Below are 15,047 nucleotides of genomic sequence, written 5' to 3' on the forward strand. Positions count from 1 at the left end.
TCACCACCCAACAAAAGGTGAGTTCATTCTCTCCCTGTGACCTGTCTTGACCAATAAAATGTGGTGGAAGTAAATGTAAATTCTGAGAACGAGACCTAAAAAGCTGCAGCTTCTGCCTTTGCACACTTGAACATTCCCTCTTGGAACCCAGCCACTATGCTGTGAGGAGCCCACACCATAAGGAGAGACCAAGGGAAAAAAACTGGCGCTTCAGCTAAGCACCCAAACAACCACCAGAATGTTGGGCAAGTGAAGGCAGGTCTAGTGTTCCACATGCATCTGCCAATGAAGGATCCCAAGTAAGACCAGTTAAAGAACCATGCAGATGAGCCCTTTTCAACCCACAGAATTATAAGAAACAATTAAATCATCATTCTTAGCCAGCAATTTCAGGATAGTTTGTTATACACAAGAGATATCTGAAACAAGCATCTTTTACTATCTGACACAGTATATATTTATTTGTAATTCTCTATTTACCCCATTTAACATTTAAGTGCTAAGAGAACAGGGACTTGGTATACTTTGTTCACTAGCACAGGTCTAGCACTTAGAACAGGTCTGCCACATTGCAGGCACTCCATAAGTATTTGTAGAATTGTTCCAAATGAAACTATGTTGGGTTATTAAATGTGAGGTAGAGAGAGCTGGGTAAAACACTGGAGTTTGGATTAAGACCAGAGATTTTTTTATTTTATAATCTTCCATACTTTCCTCTTGAGTCCCTGCAAAGATACTCTACATGCCAATTTAATCCCACCCTTCAAACAGTACTGTTTTCCAGTAACACACACACACACACATACACACCCCAGGCTCTAATAGATATATCTGCTTCCTTGCCTGGCTTCATTCCTTACTCTGAGGTGATGAAGTCATAAACTACCCTAATTTAATCTGTAACTCCTAGACAACATGGTACAAGGGCCAATGAGAAGAGGCCTAAGGTTCTCTACCTCTCCTGGTCACTCAGCAGTTTCATTGCTATTGCAACCCACTTTATACCACTGCTTAATGTCTGAAATAATTTTATTTAGTAACAAAGTACAAAACACCAAAATAACATAGGGTAACATTTTGCACATTTGAGGAAGCTGAATATCAACTAGCTAATAAAACAAAGCAACACACCTTTATGAATATGTCAGTATTATCTATGCTTCCAGGTATCGCTAATAATCTCCTAAATCTTAAAATTAACATAAATAATTCTGGTGCTAAGCCTCAAAGCATGATTATTAATTCCCATATATCGTAACATTTACTTCAACTTTAATTACTATTTACATGCAGTACTTTATTACTTCATTTAACAAGCATTTACTCAACACCAAGCACTGTTCTAAAAGTTGGGGAAATAACCCTGGCCAGGTGGCTCAGTTGGTTGGAGTGTAATCCCATACACCAAAAGGTTGGGGGTTTAATTCCTGGTCAGGGCACGTATGGGAAACAACCAACAGATGTTTCTCTGCCCCCCACCCCCGCTCCTTCCTCTCTCTCTAAAATAATAGATACATATTTTTAAATTTTTTAATAAATAAAAGTTGGGGAAATAGTGGTAGTGAGACTTTCTGGCACAAGCAATAGCAGTCGTTGTGGAATTTTTATTTATTTACTCAATTGAGAACTAAGCACTAAAATACAAATTTTGTTTCTATTTAATAAAAAAAAGCTGAAGACATCAACTCCTAGTAAATGGATAAAGAAATAAAGTAATATAGTAAAAATATTCTCTATCAACCTTTTAACCAGATTCCCTGTTTTTATTTACTTTTTCCTTTCATTAGCTCCACATTTCTAATCCACATATATTAAGTAAATTCATTTTCACTTTTGTATACAATCAAAAGGTATAATAGCAAAGTATTTAATCAATAAAGAAGATCTAGTATCCAAACACTGAGTTGATATGATTCCAACCAAAGACAAAGGAACTTTAATTTGTAAATAAATGATTTCCATTAAGCTTTTTGAAATACTCAAATTAGCTCACAGTCTTATACATAGGAACCACCCAACTCTGAAATCTCCAAGTGCTTAAGGAGTTACATCATACACATCAAGTAAGTGCATACAATTCAACTGCTGCTGTCCTCCCTTTACCCACCATACATTTCCCCATACCTTTTAAATATATCCACTATGAAATCTTTCAAATTTTCTCTAAATAACTATGAGAAATATCTGTCATATTCTTAGTCATAATAGCCGAAAAACCTTATAATTAAATACCTTTTCTTAACATCCTAATTACTATCCTGTCAATATAACTACCATTCCCATAGTCAAAACCATTTTACTTTCTTTCTTCCAGATACCCATACTTAGACACTCAGTCCTAACAGATTTCTTTTTTATTACTACCTATTCTTCAGGATGATTAACCTGCATGACTTTATATCTATTCTTCTCCCTGTACCCCACTGCCTTGACTCCCGCTGCAAATGTATTTAACAAGTTCTAAATCTAAGCAGTATATTAGAACTATATAACTTATTAATAAAAATAAATAAGTACAGTTGCACCAACAGAGCACAATGTCCAGTCTCCACTTTGTACTTCATTATGCTATCCCCCTCCTTATACAGCAGTTCCTCAAAAGTGACTTAAATTGGTCAGCAAGAATGCCTTCCAAATAACCACTATGTCATAACACTGTAATACATCTCAAACGTCAATGTCAGACTATTTCTCCAAATATTTATTATGCAACTCAAGGCTGGAAAACACCTTTTAGTGTCAAAGAACTTTATTTGGAGCATTGTTACATTATCCCATTTTGCTGTTTAAAACAACCTGAGAAATAAGCAAGAACAAGCTGTTTGATGGTAGGTATATCTGATCTCCCTGGCCTTACCATGAGAAAGGGATTGGTTTTTTCATATACCTCTAGCATTCATTACTATACAACCAGTAGTACTTAAGATATTCAAACTATAACACAAAGTAAACTCAGACTCTATATGACAATAATACATGATAAAATAATGAAGAAAGAAAAGCTTAATTATTTCTTTGTGGGGGGAGGGGTGCAGTGGTACTCAGATTAGAATCCCTTTTTTGAATTCCACAAGTAACTTTCCATGCCTCCACCTTAACCCTGACAGAAAACTAATGGATTTTTAGTGAGCAAGACAGGGCAACAGGGAGACAGAGTTCAGTGATAGAACAAGTTTTGCCATTAACCCTAGGCTGCCCAAAAGGTATAGAACAAAAACATGACTGGCACTTTGGGGAGGTCCTCAACTTGCTGAGTAAGCCTCCCAGAAAGTTTCAAGGTTCCCCTAAGTTGACAACAGAGGTCAAGAAGTATTTGGGGGCACATCAACATATAACCACAACTTTTAAAGGATTATTCTGGGTAACTATCCTATTTGCTAGTTCTAAGTTCTGGCTGGCCCCTGTTTCCCAAGGCAAGTGATTGTTGGTTTCCTGCATTCATAAGCATTTTACTCACTTATTTTCCTACTCTTTATATTATCTGCCATAACACCACATTTAGCAGAAGTAGATGCAGCAACCACTCTTTATTACTAAGCATAGTGCTAAAACAAAGACAGGAAGTTAAAGCTGTGACTCAGGAAAAGGCATTAATAGAAAAAGTCCCAAGCAACTGAAGCTGTTCATATCGCCCATCACCAGGCAAGAAAAGGACAGGGCATGCCTTAACTCAGAATGAGAACTACTATCAGGTTCCATCCAATTCACTACACAATTCTGAAACTTGGCAAGCATTATGTGCTAAAGGAAAAAGTAACTGAGAAAAAAACTGATATAACACCAATCCTAACAAAAATAATTAAAATATTAGCAGAAGTGCCCTGACTGGTGTGGCTCAGTTGGTTGAACATCAACCCACAAAGCAAAGGTTGCTGCTTCCATTCCCAGTCAGGGCACATGCCTGGGTTGCAGGTTTGGCTCCCGATCAGAGGGCATATGAGAGGCAACCGATTGATGTTTCTCTCTCACATCGATGTTTCTCTCCCTCTTTTTCTCCCTCCCTTACCAACTCTCTAAAAATAAATAAATAAAATCTTTAAAAATTATATTAGCAAAAGTTATCATCATATAACAGAATTAAGTTCTAAGCCTAAAGATAGGTTGTACACTGTTTTTAAAAGTATTACTGGGTAGAGCTCCGGTCAAGATGGAGGTGGAGGTAGACACGCGGCATCTCCGTTTGCAACTAAGAAGGAATACAACTACCTCAAAACTATATAAAACAATAAGGAGTACCAGAAAATCGAACTGCATATAAGTTCAACAAACAAATAAAGAAGAAATACTCATCCAGACAGGTAGGAAGGGTGAAGCTGAGGTGAAGAGGATATGGTGTGGCGGTGGCAGTGGCAGGCTGGTGGAAATTGTTGTTACCCATTATAAAAGCCAGAAGGGAAACCTGGGGAGCGATTCCAGCCCCAGACACAGCTCACGGTTCCAGCACCCGGGAAATTAAAGCCTCATGGCTTCTAACTGTACAAACCAGTGGGGGTTGGGGCAGAGGAAGAAACTGCCAGTCTTTCAGCAGAGTCCGCTTGTTTAGAGGCCCCACAGTCCTAGAACATCTGCAAACCGACCCACTTTGGGAACTATCACAGGGGATCAGCTAGAGGGTGCCAGTCACGTAGGGGAAGTGGGAGAGGTGTCTGGAAAAGGGGTGAGAGCTGAGCAAGGAACATTGTTCCCTCTCAGACCCCTCCCCCACACACGGCGCCGCAACGTGGTGAAACCAGTCAGCCCATATTGACAAATACCTAAGGCTCCACCCCTTACAACCAAACAGGTGCGACAGTACTACCTAAGACACAGAGGCAAACACAGAAGGATGTCAAGTTGAACAGACAAAGAAGTATATCCCAGAGAAGGAAGTAGATCAAGGTTCCAGTGGGAGAACTAAGCGAGGAATAGATAGTCAACCTAACAGACACAGAGTTCAAAACTTTGGTGATAACAATGTTCACAGATTTGACAGACAAGATTAAGTACAACAAACACATAAGGGAAGAAATGAAAACTAGGCTAAGTGAAAATCCACACAAAACCAATGGTAAACAGAAAGAAACCAGGGTTCAAATCAATGATTTGGAATATAAGGAAGAAATAAACACTCAACCAGTACAGAATGAAGAAACAAGAATTGAAAAAAGCAAGAACAGGATTAGGAATCTCTGGGACAACTTTAAACATGCCAACATCCAAATCATAGTGGTGCCAGAAGGAGAAGAGGAAAAGCAAGAAATTGAAAGCTTATGTGAAAAAATAATGAAGGAAAACTTCCCAAATTTGGTGAAGGAAATAGACATACAAGTCCAGGAAGCACAGTGAGTCCCACACAAGTTAGACCCAAAGAGGACCAGGCCAAGGCACATCATAATTAAGATGCCAAAGGTTAAAGATAAGGGAATTTTAAAAGCAACAAGAGAAAAGAAGAGATTTACCTACAAAGGGATTCCTATAAGACTATCATCTGATTTCTCAAAAGAAATTTTGCAGACGAGAAGGAACATGGGAGAAATGGGGAAATGGTGCAGGGATTAAGAAGCATAATTGGGGATCCAAGATCGCGGAAGAGTAAATGGAAGCTACACTAACCTCCTCCAGGACCAGTCTGAATTTACAACTTAACTGTGGAGAAATCATCTGGAATAAACAACTGAACACTAGCCAGAGAGAAGTCCTATAACCACAGAGAGACAGAAAAGGTCACTTCATCACAACGTGACTAGTAGGAAGTGTGGAGAGGCGAAAGGGCTGGCTGGGCTCCCAGGGCTGGTAGCTGAAGGGACTGAGAAACAGCTCAACAGCTGGGAGGTCCCCTTGAGAAGGGCTGGGTCTAAACCCCCAGCTGGGCTTCCCAGCCTAGAGCAACAGAGCAGAAAGTAAAATAGTATCCAGCTGTGAAAAGCAAAAAAACCACAGGGTTTCTTGCTGGCCTGAAGGAAACAGCTGGAGAAAAACAGCTCTTAAGCGGATCATGTACAAAAATATTTTGGCACCCATTACCCTGGGCTCAAGCAGAGGGAGGGCAGAGAGGACTAGGGATGCTTGGAGAGAATTTGGAGCGGTGGCTTTGAGGGGAGAACTGGGGGAGCAGCTGACCGGGTCCCAGTGCTAGCTCATTCCCCATACTGCAGGCAGACCATTCCCTTCCAAGTGGCATCAGCCTGAGGGGAAGCAAAAACCCCGCCTACAGGAATTAAGCTGCCCCACCCTCGGTGCTTAAGCGTGATGGCTGATCACAGATTGAGTAGATTAACAACTAAAGGAGACAAAGGCAGTAGATCTCTGGTAGTCACCTATGGGCTGCCTAGGCACAGACTGGTACATGATCTGATGCCACCTGGGGCAGATCCAGGAAGTGCAGATCAGTCTAAGAAGCAGCAACAAACAAGAAGAGTCACAAAAATGGGGAGACAGAGAAACAACCCACCATCAAAAGGAAAGGAAGAATCCCCAGAAAGAGTCCTAAATGAAATAGAGGAAAGCAAACTATCAGACATGGAATTCAAAAGATGGATTATAGGGAAGCTCAATGAGATCAGCAAGCTCAAAGAAAACTACAAAGAACTCTAGGAAAACTACAAGGAACTCCAGGGAAACTACTAGGGACTTATTGAGAATTACACCAGCATGAAAAAGGACATAGAAGCTATCAATAAGAGCCAGGAGGAAATGAAGAATACAATTTCTGAATTGAAGAACACAGTACAAGGAATTAAAAGCAGGCTAGAGGAAGCAGAAGATCAGATCAGCGAGCTGGAGGACAACGTAGAAAAAAATTCCCAGACAGTGCAACAAAATGAAAAAAGACTGAAAAAGAATGAAGAGGTTCTAAGACAGCTGCAGGACAACATGAAATGTAATAATATTCATATCATAGGAATTCTAGAAGGAGAAGAAGAGGAGCAAGGGATAGAAAACCTGTTTGAAAAACTAATGACAGAAAACTTCCCTAACATGAGGAGTCACGTAAGTCCAGGAAGCACAGAGGGTCCCAATGAAGATGAACCTCAACAGGCCCACTTCAAAACACATCATAATTAAAATGGCAACATTGAAAGACAAAGACAGAATCCTAAAAGCAGCAAGAGAGAAACAGCTAATAACATACAAGGGAGCTCCAATAAGGCTATCATAGATTTCTCAGCGGAAACACTACAAGCCAGAAGGGAATGACAAAAAATATTCCAAGCAATGAAAAACAAAGGCCTACAACCAAGAATACTCTACCCAGCAAGGCTCTCTTTCAAAATGGAAGGTGAAATAAGGAGTTTCCAAGATAAAAGAAGGCTAAAAGAATACATCTCCACCAAACCAGCATTGCAAGAGATGCTAAAAGATCTGCTTTAAGATGAAGAAACAGAGACAGAGAGGAACACAAGTATAAAATGGGGCCAATGACAATGAATAAGTACCTATCAATAATAACCTTAAATGTAAATGGATTAAATGCATCAACCAAAAGACATAGGGTACCTGAATGGATTAGAAAGCATGATCAACATATATGCTGTCTACAAAAGATCCACCTTATTAGAACAAACAATCTACACAGACTGCAAGTGAAGGGATGGAAAAAAGTATTTCAAGCAAACGGACATGAAAAAAAAGCTGGGGTAGCAATACTTGTATCAGACAAAACAGATTTCACAGCAAAGGCCATAAAAAGAGACAAAGAAGGACATTTCATAATACTTAAGGGAAAAATCCATCAAGAAGATATAACCCTTGTAAACATATATAAACTCAACATAGGAGCACCCAAATATGTAAGAAAAATTTTGAAAGACTTCAGGAAGGATATAGACAGCAACACACTCACAGTAGGAGACTTTAACACCCCACTGTCAACAATGGACAGATCTTCGAAGCAAAGAAACACCAAAAATATTGAGGCATTGAACAACACTCTAGATCAATTAGACTTCGTTGATATATATAGAAGTTTTCACCCCAACGAAGCAAAGTATATATTTTTTTCAAGTGCACATGGAACATTTTCAAAGATAGACCACATGGTAGGACACAAAACAAGTCTCCACAAATTCAAGAAAATTTAAATTATGTCAAGCATCTTCCCAGATTACAATGGCTTAAAACTGGAAATAAACCTCAAGGAAAAAACTCAGAAACATTCAAACTCATGGAGAATGAATAACATGCTATTAAATAATGAATGGGTTAACAATAACATCAAGGAAGAAATCAAAAAGTTTCTGGAAACAAATGATAATGAACACACAACAACCCAAAACCTTTGGGATACAGCGAAAGCAGTCCTGAGAGGAAAGTTCATAGCAATACAGGCCTACGTAAAAAGGATAGAAGAATCTCTAATAAAAAACCTAACCCTACAGCTACAAAAACTAGAGGAACAACAACAAACAAAGCCCAGAGCGAGTAGAAGGAAGGAAATCATTAAGATCAGAGCAGAATTAAATGACATAGACTAAACAAACAATTCAAAAGATCAACAAAAGTGGGAGTTGGTTCTTTGAAAAGATAAACAAAATCGACAAACCTTTAACCAGGCTCATCAAGAAAACAAGAGAGAGGACCCAAATAAATAAAATCAGAAACGAAAGGGGAGAAATCACAACTGATACCACAGAAATACAAAGGATTGTAAGAAATTATTACGAACAACTGTATGACAAGAAATTTGACAACGTAGATGAAATGGTTGAATTTCTGGAAACATATAATCTTCTAAAATTGAATCAAGAGGAAGCAGAAAGCCTGAACAGACCAATAACAACTAGTGAAATTGGAGCAGTAATCAAAAAACTCCCGGCACACAAAAGCCCTGGACTAGATGGCTTCACAGGTGAATTTTACAAAACATTTAGGGAAGAATTAGCTCCTATCCTTCTCAGATTATTTCAAAAAATCCAAGAAGAGGGAAGACTCCCAAACTTGTTCTATGAAGCCTGTATTACCCTAATTCCAAAACCAGGTCAAGACACAATAAAGAAAGAAAACTACAGGCCAGTATCACTGATGAACACAGATGCTAAAATCCTCAACAAAATATTGGCAAACCGGATCCAGCAACACATTAGAAAGATCATACACCACGATCAAGTGGGATTCACCCCAGGGATGCAAGGACGGTTTAATATTCGCAAATCAATAAACATAATACATCACATAAATAAAATGAAAGACAAAAACCACATGATCCTATCAATAGATGCAGAAAAAGCACTGGATAAAGTACAACACCCATTTATGATGAAAACACCCATCAAAATGGGAATAGAGGGAGCATACCTCAACATAATAAAGGCCATATACGAGAAACCTGAAGCCAGCATCATACTCAATGGGCAAAAACTGAGAGCATCCCCCCTGAGGTCAAGAACATGGCAAGGATGTCCACTCTCTCCACTCCTATTCAACATAGTCTTGGAAGTTCTAGCCACGGAACTTCTAGCCACAGCAATCAGACAAGAAGAAGAAATAAAAGGCATCCACACTGGAAAGGAAGAAGTAAAACTGTCTTTATTTGCAGATCACATGATACTGTACATAAAGAACCCCAAAGATTCCACCAATAAACTACTAGAACTGATAACTGAATTCAGCAAAGTAGCAAGATACAAAATTAATATCCAGAAGTCAATTGCATTTTTATATGCCAGTAACGAACTAACAGAAAGAGAAAGTAAGAAAACAATCCCATTCACAATTATATCAAAAAGAATAAAATACCTAGAAATAAACCTAATCAAGGATGTAAAAGATCTGTACTTGGAAAATTATAAGATACTGAAAAAAGAAATTGAAGAAGATACAAACAAGTGGAAGCACATACCAGGTTCATGGAAAGGAATGATTAACATCACTAAAATGTCCATACTACCTAAAGCGATCTATAGATTCAACACAATTCGTATGAAGATTCCAATGACGTTATTTCACAGAACTAGAACAAGTATTTCAAAATTTATATGGAACCACAAAAGGCCCCATATAGCAACAGCGATCCTGAGAAAGAAGAACAAAGTTGGAGGAATAACACTATCCAATATCAAACTGTATTACAAGGCCATAGTAATCAAAACTGCCTGGTACGGCACAAAAACAGACACACAGATCAGTGGAACAGAAGAGAGAGCCCAGAAATAAACCCACACCTTTATGATCAATAAAGATAATTTATTCAATAAATGGTGTTGGGAAAATTGGACAGATATGTGCAGAAAAATGAAACTAGACCACCTTCTTAAATCAAAGACTTAAATGTTAGACATGAAACCATAAAAATCCTAGAAAACATTGGCAGCAAAATCTCAGACTTTGCTCGTAGCAATATTTTATCTTATATATCTCCACAGGCAAGGGAAATAAAAGAAAAATAAGCAAATGGGATAACATCAAATTAAAAAGTTTTTGCAGAGCAAAGGAAATCATCAACAAAATAAAAAGACAACCCACAGAATGGGAGAACATATTCGCCAATAAAACTGATAAGGGGTTAATATCCAAAATTTATAAAGAACTTAACTCAACACCAAAAAAACAAACAGTTCTATTAAAAAATGGCAAAAGGACCTGAATAGACACTTCTCTAAAGAGGACATACAGATGGCCAATAGACAAGTGAAAAGATGTTCAACGTCACTGATCATTAGAGAAATGCAAATTAAAATCACAATGACCTGACTGGTGTGGCTCAGTGGGTTGAGTTCTGGCCTGTGAACCAAACTGTCACCGGTTCGATTCCCAATTAGGGCACATGCCTGGGATGTGGGCCAGGTCCCCAGTTGGGGGCATGTGAGAAGCAACCACACATTTATGTTTCTTTCCCTCTCTTTCCCTCTCCCTTCCCCCTCTCTAAAGTAAAATAAATAAAATTTAAAAACAAGCAAATAAAGCACAATGAGGTATCATCTCACACCTGTCAAACAACAAGTCCTGGTGAGGATGTGGAGAAAGGGGAACCCACTATTGGTGGGAATGTAGACTGGTGCAGCCACTGTGAAAAGCAGCATGAAGATACCTCAAAAAATTAACAATGGATCTGCCTTTTGACCTGGTGATCCCACTTCTGGGAATATACCCAAAGAAACCCAAAACACTAATTCAAAAGAACATAAACTCCCCTATGTTCACTGCAGAGTTACTTACAATCACCAAGATATGGAAGCAGTCCAAGTGTCTATCAATAGATGAGTGGATAAAACAGCTATGGAACATTTACACAATGGAAGTCTACTCAGCCATCAAAAAGAAAAATTTTTCCTTTGTGACAGCATGGGTGGACCTGGACAACATTATGCTAAGGGGAATAAGCCAGTCAGAGAAAGAGAAATACAATGTGATTTCACTCATATGTGGAATCTAGTGAACAAACTGAACTAACAAACAAAATAGAGACAGACTCCTAGATAGAGAGCAGGCTGACAGCTAGAGAGGGGGAGGTTAGCGGGTGGAGGGATTGAGCAAAAAGGAAAAAGGAGTCATGGACATGGACAGCAGTGTGGTGATTGCTGGGGATAGGGGGTATATAAGGGAACTAAATAGTAATGGAAAAAAATATAATAAAGATACAATACAAATACAGGTAATTAAATTTTGATTAAGTATTACTAGTTGTTTCAAAATTTAAAAGGTACAAAATGGCTTACAGCTAATTTCAAGGGAAGAAATGCAATTTTATAATGGAGGATTCAGACTTAGACTTACCACCTGAACACAACAATCAATTGCAGCATCACTAATAGAGGAAAAAACTAGTGTACACAGCATGGCCTATGATATCGTCCCCAAAACATTTAACTGAATCTAACCAAATATTTAGCTCTATCTCTAGTTCATAGTAACAAAATAAATGATATCATTAGGAATCATTCAGATATCCAGGTAACTGACCAAGTCTCTTCAGCAAGTTATGATGAAAAAAAGAGAAAGAGATAAAAGGTAACTATTCTAGATTTTAAAAAGCTCTGAGACATAACCCAAATGCAATGCACAAATTTAACTGGAAATTTAATAAAAAACCAATGAAAAATGGGACAATCTGTGGAAAATTTTAAGGATTGTGCATTAGATAATATAGAGAAATTATTCAGTGATTATGACATTGAGTTATGCAGGAAAATGTTATTTTTAGTAGAAACACATTAAAGTATTTGGTGGTGAAATGTTAGAAAGAAAAGCAAAGAGAACAAAATACTAACAGATTTTAAAATCTGAGTGATTGATTTTCAGGGGTTCCATATGGTATTTCCTCCACTTTTCTGAATATTTAGTTCCCATAATAAAGAAGCATTTAGAAGTGTATAGAGAAAATTATTCCCCTCCCACTCCTATTTCCCAGCCACCTCTGGTCACTGTTAACAGTTTATGTATTTTTCCAGAAATATTCTATGCATATATATGGAAATGCATATATATTTTTTCAAAACCACAATTAGTTGTACATCCTCTTTTGTACTTTTTTTCCCTACTTACTATATCTTGGAGATCACTCAATATTAACACATAGAGAACTGCCTCATTCTTTTTATACATATTCCTTTATGAACCAAAAACCACAAAAAAAAGTTTGTTTTTTTCTCCCACATTTCTTAAAGGAGTTATTATAACAGTTGTTTTGCTGTCATTTTCATGGATACTTTAAATGAAGAAATTGTTTTAAAGTTTAAATTATAATAGCCTATACTTAGATAACACACATATCAGATACTACTCTAAAAGCTTTATGTATATAAACTCATTTAATCAACTCTTTCTACCTAGGACAGTGGTTCTCAACCTTCCTAATGCCACGACCCTTTAATACAGTTTCTCATGTTGTGGTGACCCCCAACCATAAAATTATTTCCATTGCTACTTCATAACTGTAATTTTGTTACTGTTATGAATCGTAATGTAAATATCTGATATGCAGGGTGTATTTTCATTGTTACAAATTGAACATAATTAAAGCATAGTGATTAATCACAAAAACAATATGTAATTATATATGTGTTTTCCAATGATCTTAGGCGACCCCTCCCACAGGTTGAGAACCACTGACATAGGAGATTTAGTCTTACTATTTTGTTCATGTTACATTATGTTCATTTTATATATATAATGTGCAATACAGTTGAGTGACATACGCAAGAACAGAGTGCTTAAAAACAGCAGAGCAGAATTTAAATCCAGCAATCTGATTTAGAGCCCACACTCAAACTACATGTTTTTAGAGTGCTAGAATCTTATAACTTCTTTTTTTTTACTTCTACTTTGTTTTTATTTTTATTTTTTTTGCTTTAAATAATTTTTATTTTTCAGTTACAGTTGGCAGACAATATTAGTGTCAAATGTACAACCAAGTGATTAGACATTATATAAATCTAGTATCCATCTGACACCATACAATATTATTAACTATATTTCCTATGCTGTGCTTTACATTCCTCCTCATATTTTTGTATTCTTTTTCCTTTTTGCTGTTCCGATTGATTGTAGTCTGAGATTAAAATTTTTTAACTAAAAATGGTTCACCGCAGATAGTCATGTCCTAAGGCAGTATTTTTCCCTAACAAAGGTCAATCTTCACCTTAACTAAGCCTGTCTTTTCTTTTTACATCTAGGATAAACATACCTGATAAGCAAGCCTTTGCAATAGCAGAGTAATTTCCCTTTTTGCAACCCCTCAAAGCACAAGGACCACCAGAAGGAGACCAAAATTCCCCAAAGTGTTATTGTTATCATGTTAATTGTTGACTGTTTTAACTATCCTGTCCCCACCTATGTAAAAGAGTATGCGTCTATCATTTTGCTTTTTATCCAGTCCCCTTTTCTTTCTCCCACCTCTAATCTATCACCGGTGAATTTCGTGTAACCCCATTATGTCTCCTTGGATTGTAATGTATAAAAGCACAAAACTGCCATTTTTCCTGAGCATTTTCTAAATCCATTGATGTTCTGCTTCCTGGCAATTGTTAGTTTGGCTCAAATAAACTCATAAATAAAAATCCTTACAGGTTTCTTATGTTGACAGACCCCATGTGTAGGAGGAACTAAATAAAGCCAAGTTGAATCTAAATATTATCTTCCATTGTTTCATTCGCTACCAAACTTGATAACAGGGCTTAAAACAACTTTCAAAGTTTCCCATGGAATTCATAACAGTACAGGGTCTTATAAGTGCTTAATTTGGCTTGACAATTAGATATAAACCATTATGATGAATAAAGCACTCATTTGCTGGGTAAGAGAAAAACTTGCCTTTAACTAACATGGTGGTCGCATGTTGCTATGAGCCATGGATATTTCATACTTCCCAAAAAGACTTAATCTCAGACGCTCAAAAGATGATTCTGACTCTCAAAGACGATTAAATGGATTAGATTGAAGGGGCAGTGGAATACAAAACATTTTCTCCATAATTATGTAATTCCGACTAAATATTAAATTGACACATAGTAAGCGCTCCATGATTCTATTATTAAGACGCATGCCACTGGGAGGAAAAACGGAAAGAGGAAGAACAGAGGTTGTCAGTAACCAGAGGTCGAAAGGTGTCCCTGGCCTGAGACCCAGAGGCCTTTAAGCACAGGGGTGTACGGACCACCCGCCGCACTGGGGGCCGATGGAGGTGAGCGGCCTTCTCTAAAGGTCAAGGATCTGCAGCTACGTTTCCTGCTGTGGCGGGGAACAACAGTGGAACGCCCCCGCAAGAATCTGTACCTCCAAGCCAGAAACACCGCCGGCCCGTAAACCGTACAGTCTCCTGGAGAGGGGACAACCAGGTTGCCCCTGCGCCTCAGCCTGCAGAAGCAGAGACCCGGCCGCATCCAGCAGCACCAAAACCTCCCTATAGTTACCACCGGACCCTCGGGCTCCCATACGCGTCAATGCAGCCCCGCCCCTAGATACTCACACTTACAGCTGACCCCTCTTACTCCATCAGGCCGCCGAAGCCCGGGCGAGAGAGCTTCCCAACGCCCCCTCCGTTCCGGGTCCGGTGGCCCACTCCGGACCCGCTCCCTGCTGGGCGCCGCCGCCGCAGCCGCCGCCAGCGCGCAGGCGCATAGAGCCGCCGTCGC

The 15,047-nt window shown here is 38.4% G+C and overlaps 1 protein-coding gene across 1 annotated transcript in view; it reads right to left on the bottom strand.

Moving 5' to 3' along the window:
• ZNF106 (zinc finger protein 106) overlaps positions 1 to 15,017 on the bottom strand; it is a 57,486-nt gene extending 42,469 nt beyond the window's left edge. Inside the window, exon 1 of the mRNA XM_090270474.1 lies at positions 14,882 to 15,017. The gene's annotated coding sequence lies outside the window, so the exon portion shown is untranslated. The remainder of the gene's footprint in view (positions 1 to 14,881) is intronic.
• Between the last annotated feature and the right edge of the window lie 30 nt (positions 15,018 to 15,047).

This window comes from Furipterus horrens, unplaced genomic scaffold (assembly GCF_987537825.1).
Source record: "Furipterus horrens unplaced genomic scaffold, mFurHor1.1.pri manual_scaffold_3, whole genome shotgun sequence".
NCBI lineage: Eukaryota > Metazoa > Chordata > Mammalia > Chiroptera > Furipteridae > Furipterus > Furipterus horrens.